This window comes from Thermobia domestica, chromosome 18 (assembly GCF_964235325.1).
Source record: "Thermobia domestica chromosome 18, izTheDome1.hap1.1, whole genome shotgun sequence".
In the NCBI taxonomy this organism is placed as follows: Eukaryota; Metazoa; Arthropoda; class Insecta; order Zygentoma; family Lepismatidae; genus Thermobia; species Thermobia domestica.
In genome coordinates, this window is record NC_137471.1 from 96,030,807 (window position 1) to 96,036,806 (window position 6,000).

Below are 6,000 nucleotides of genomic sequence, written 5' to 3' on the forward strand. Positions count from 1 at the left end.
TTGTTGTTTTAACATTCTTTAATAATGACAAGAATCACTTCAGTAGTGAAAGAAAACCAAACTCCAACTTAAGCATGGTTTGGTAATGGAAATAGTAATGTGTTGATTTGTATTTTGCAACGAATCAGACAGCAAGAAAGAAAACAAAACATATTATTGACTATATATACGTATATATGAATTTCAGTCAGTCAGCAATGGAGTCAATTCAGGAGGACTCGGTGTTAGTTGATGCTGGAAGCAAAAATTTTCATTTCTTTAATGGCTGTGCTCTCTTCTGTTGAACTTACGAAACCACTTTTCCAGTAGCTTGTTGACATATGAGCTGATAACAGGTCCGTTGTCCTTTCTAATGTTCTGTGAAATGGTTTTAATACGCGCCCATGTTTGCATGTTTTGAAAGGATCACAAAATGGAGATACCTATGTATTCTGAATAGGATGCATAGGGGGCATCTACATATATGTAACCATTAACTCCGTTTCTTTCGCATTCTTATTGATGATCATGTGTGAAGACACACGTTTTTTTTCAGCTACAGTCACAGAATACATACACAAATGAATATTTCATGAGACTTAATTCTACTGCTCTTCGCTTTTTTTCTCTTTCACTCCAAATACCTGTTCTTTGAGTAATCAAAGGTGAGGCTACTGTTATGTCGGGTGTTGAGATCACCTCCAATGTCATATTAAGCACAGACGCTTTTCATAGTCCCTACATAAAGTGGCCATTCTTCTTGGCAACATATTGGCATTATTAACATAGTAATAGCGACAACTGGAATAAACTCGAAACATATACATTTTTACGTAAACACGCACATACGTAGCCTAGATACACAAAGGTTTCTCTTAAACGCTATTTGGATTTTTCCTAATCGAAAGAATAACACGTATAAATCTGTCACAGTGGTCTCATTGATATATTTAGTGTTTTATTATTCTTGTCATCACAGTGGTGCTTTGAAGAACTTCATGTTGAACTTACATTAACGCGTTTAGGATTTACAATTTTAATGTAATCCGGTTGTGAGTCTTTTTTTTTTTGTGAAATAAAGATTCAAACATATCAGTAATTTTAAAAATAAAGCTTCAGGAAATGAAATATTCACGGTTTTTGTGCAAAGACGTGCATTAACCACCTACCGGTACTTCTTTAACATTACATGAATCAGTTAATATACAATTTCCTCAACGAAGCTGGGGTTAACAGTATGAAGTAAGGTATCCGAAAAAAAAACATGCCTTTATACACTACACGTACGATACATTGACTAAGATTCGTAACTGAAATTTAAAGTAAATTATATCTTCACATTTTTACTCTCAAGTGATGATAGGAAAGAATAAAATGTGGTGATTGTAAAATAAAAATCGAATTAGAAATTCAACGGATTTATACGTTTCATGACTTCTGCTCGCCGAAAATGCCATTTTAAAATACCTATCTGACTATTACAATGCAAGTTATGTATTTAGGATTCATACCAATCATCGTATATTGAACTTAAACTAACTTAAACTAAGTCCTTTATAAGTTCTCCAGGCGGGGTTGCTGAATTCTCTTCCTAATCCAAAAGATAAGGATAGTTTACTGGTCGGGTGTAAAAATTATAAATTTCTCTAAAACGGATCCAATGATTTTCTTTATAGTTCAATAATCAATACTTCCAATATTGCAGCACGTCATTTATCTGGAAAAGGTCTACAAAAGATAGTGTACTTTTTGGAGTATGTTCTTTTGGGATGAAAACATTTGCTTGAAGTTCTGTAAATGTTTCCCAAACACGTGATTCATTAAGAACACTACAAAATGGCGTAAGTCATTTTTCATAAAAATAAAAGTATACAAGGGGTAATTTACTCTTGGAGTGAATGTTTTGAAACGCTTTTCTCGGAAACAATAAAGATCAATTTCTTCTTATTTCATAAATAAATATTTTATTAATAACTCTACAATATGACATATGTAATTTGTTATGAAAAGTCCACAAAGGATTGTTTACTCTTTGCTGGTTAAACTAAATTAGGTTGACAGTTATTGTGTTAGACCACCGACGATGTATTTTTATTAGTACGCCGAGAAAAATACTTGGTCCATTCGTAATGAAAAAGCTATTTCATTATGTAACGAAGATTATGTACTTAAATGCAAATGGAGCATAGGGAACCAATATGTAATCATTCTTCAAGTTGCTGCCTTTTTATCTTTTATATAAAATCAAATTCATTTTGAATACCATAATCATGACCCTTTTGTCTATGTATGATCCAAGGGCAAACATAACAAGTTAGTCTTTGATTCTACAACGTGCATAATTTTTAATTTTATCAATCTTTTTGGATGAAACGCTTCGGATTCTGAAATGAAAGCTAGTGTTCTGGCACGGAGTTTGTCCTTTACACACATTCGAAAAAAACAAATAAAAAACTAAAAAATAAAACAGTATTGTAAAATATCAATATTAAGGAACAGCTTAAACAATAGATACCGTGTATATGTTTATATAGTTTTAAAGAAGAGTGATATAAAGTGGAATACGAAACAAGGTTCATTTCAAATGTCAAACAAAACAAATGAACACCGAAAACAACACGTTTTACATAATTGCAATGACAGAGAGGAGTGAAGTGTTGGACAGTAAATACATGGATATAACGGACATCCTGCATCTTCGCTGCTAAGAAGGGACGCATTAACAGCCTAAGGGAAGATGATTAAGGATTTGAAACCGGAAGCAGATGATGAAGAAGGGAATATGCAGTATATGCATGTGTGTATATGAGAGGAGGGTATATATATATATATTAGGGAGGAGGAGAGAAATTGAGAAATGATGCAGAAAGCAGGAGCATCAAGAAGGTTTGAAGCAATGGTCATAGTTCATCATCTTTCGAGCTGCCATACAGTACACCGTAATATTAAGCTGTCAGGAACCTTATGATTGTCGACTAGATATATTGCCATCTCAGATCTCTTGATATGAATAATACATAACAATTCTTCTCATGATTGGTTATCCCCTCTCTTTTGTTGCTTTATTCCTACCTCCACCTCGATCTCATTGCTTTTTCTTCACCTTTCTATGCTTCCTTTGCAGTTATATACCCAAACGAGAAGCTACTGACAAGATGGAGCCTTTTCGAGGAAAAAAAGAGAAAGGAAGGAGAGATACTTTCCAATCCTACCTTGGCCTCCTACCGCTCTCTTACAATTGCCATTTTGATTTCTTGACAAACAATAAACTAATCTTTTATGTGAAAAAATTACCAGAAACAAACACCTTCTTTCTATGTCTGCCTTTTTGTTATACATGAGACACACTTTGTGATATTTTAAAGCAAGAATAATGAAGAACATAAATAATAAATTAAATATGGAGATTTGTTTGTTTTCTACTTATCCTTAAAAGATACTTTCTCAATATATTGAACTTCCTAGCAGGACGTTCATAGATTTCTTCAGCTCCCAGAAAGACTTTTGTATGAACTCCTAAACTTCTGTCACTTTCCCTCGATGGTTGTCAGTGCTGTCACCATCTTAGTTTTTTATGAAAAAATAGCCAAGATACAATTCAAAAGTCGCTGAATTCATGCATTATGAATGAACTAAAACTTAATCTGGTTACTAAGGGTGTTTATAAAGTCGTCAAATTCATAGTTTTAAAACCTAATTTAATTTAATTTCTAGAAAAATTATGATTATCTTGTTGCCATCAGGAATTTAAAAGTTGAACAATCACAGGAATCAGGAATTTAAAAGTTGAATGAAGGAAACTTTAAAAAAATGATAACATTTTCATGAATTCCCAAAGGTTTGGGCCCCCAACATTTGTTCTCTCTTTATTGGCGTCCGTGTCCCTGCTTATTTATTTATTTACATTTTTAAAATTCTATTGCTGGAAGCTGTTTACATTATTACTAAGCTTCGAATTTTGTGTCGAAAAACTTCAAAATTGTTTAAACATACATGAAAGTGATTATGGCAGTGTACAATGTATAGGGAAAAGGGCCAAGTCTCTAGCCTCAGCGAATAATCATGTAAATACCAAAGAAAAAAATCAGCTAACTAAACTATTTTAATATTTTCCGAAAGAAGTCTTAAAATTGTGACTAACATTAGTTTATATATAATTCTCCTAAACTATTTTTCAATTCATTAGCTTGCCCTTAAATGGAAGAATGTTCATAGCCAAAAAGTTTTCAAACACAACAAATTTTTACTTGGTATATTCACCGAACCCAGACAATTTAGCATTGATTTATGATAGTTAAGATTAGCTTAGATAGAATCTTTAAGAATACAATAAAATTGGTTGAAGATCAGTTTCTTTGAGTTTTAAATAAATTGAATTGAGTTATAATTTTATTAAGAGGAACATTATATCTTCTGCGTAAATGCACTTAATTAGAATTATATTTGAACAAAGGAAAGATTTTTCTGATATTGTCTTTGCAGTAACTATTGAATAAACTAATTGTTAATATTATTTCTGTAGCAACAGCGATAAAACTAATAAGATATTGCACATTTCACATTTTAATTGAATCAGCTTTTTGGTATCACAAAACAACATGGCCGCCAGATAAGTACTAAAGTTTAAAACTCACATTTAATAATATTTTTACTATTTAACAATACTTTGTATATCATAGACAACTTATATTTTTCTGTGAATTTTATAACATGAGATCAAATAGAGAATATCAGGATCCAGCATAACTACTTATTAATAGCAATTAAATTGTTTAAAAATTCCAACTTATAAACTATACATTCAGACTTGCCTTCGTGCCATTTTCGTTCCTGTATATGCTGCAATTACTGATAATATTTAATAGTAAATGCAATTTTTAACCAACAGTTGTATATCAAACTTAGTGATACAATCTATTAGCCATACAATTACGATTTTAAATTTAAAACCCTTAAGGTTTGAGAAGAAGAACTGCTCTTTTTACAAATGACTTTATTTCAGATTAAATAATTGGAGAGTTTAAATAACTCTTTTGAAAGAGAATGAAGTATGTAGCTTTCAATTAATACATAATTGATATAAGTTGACAAATCTTTTGCGTAGTTAAAATATTTATGACAACTCTTTAACAGAACTGTGCTATATCAGGATTTCGATATCAATAAACTATCAAATCTTAACTAATACAAGGTGTCTATAAGGTCACTTAACATTTTCTTTCTTTTTTGCAGGTGATCTTATCTAACATGATTTCCGAAAATGTACTCTACTCAAGAACAAATAGCCATGATATGCGGTCGTCTACGTGGTAAGACATACTAATAGGTACAAGAAGATTTCACTCCTAAATTCGAAATTTTCTTTGTTTGAAGCTTTATTAAGTCTCGTGTCTATCAGACAAAAGTTACAAGCGTAGAGCAGTTCGAGCAATCCATGTACGCAGCTGCGACAGTGATTACGCCAGCTGTACTCCAGCGAGTGTTACGAACCACAGTACATCATAGGGCAGCATGTTAAACTTATAAGGTCACGTTGAAATTTACTGATTTCCTAAAGTACGTATGTCTACGTATCTGATTTAGAATGACACTAAAAATTATCAGGCAATCTTGCTGAAAAGTACTGATTCATGTACATAGCGAATTGGTGTACTTGTCCTTAGGTCAATAAAGTTTATGTAAATTAAAAATGTTAAGTGATTTCATAGACACATTGTATATAGAAATATTTTTTAAAAATATCAAACTATCAAATGTTAATTTATCGTAAAATATCGAAGTATTGAACATTCAAATAATATGGAAATATTAAACATTAAAATAGCGAAAACTATCGAAATATTGAGTATCAAAATATTGAAAAATATCGACATATTGAATACTAAAATATCGAAAAATACCAAAATATACAATATTGAAATATTGAAAAATATCAAAGTATTGAATATTAAAATACCTAAAAGTATCGAAAAATATTAAAATATCAGATATCAAAGTATCGAAAAATATTGAAAAATGGAA

The 6,000-nt window shown here is 31.2% G+C and overlaps 1 long non-coding RNA gene across 1 annotated transcript in view; it reads left to right on the top strand.

Annotated features, from left to right (window-relative positions):
- LOC145675501 (uncharacterized) overlaps positions 1-5,632 on the top strand; it is a 178,266-nt gene extending 172,634 nt beyond the window's left edge. Inside the window, exon 4 of the long non-coding RNA XR_014129136.1 lies at positions 5,212-5,632. This is a non-coding gene — a long non-coding RNA (uncharacterized LOC145675501). The remainder of the gene's footprint in view (positions 1-5,211) is intronic.
- The last annotated feature ends 368 nt before the right edge of the window (positions 5,633-6,000 follow it).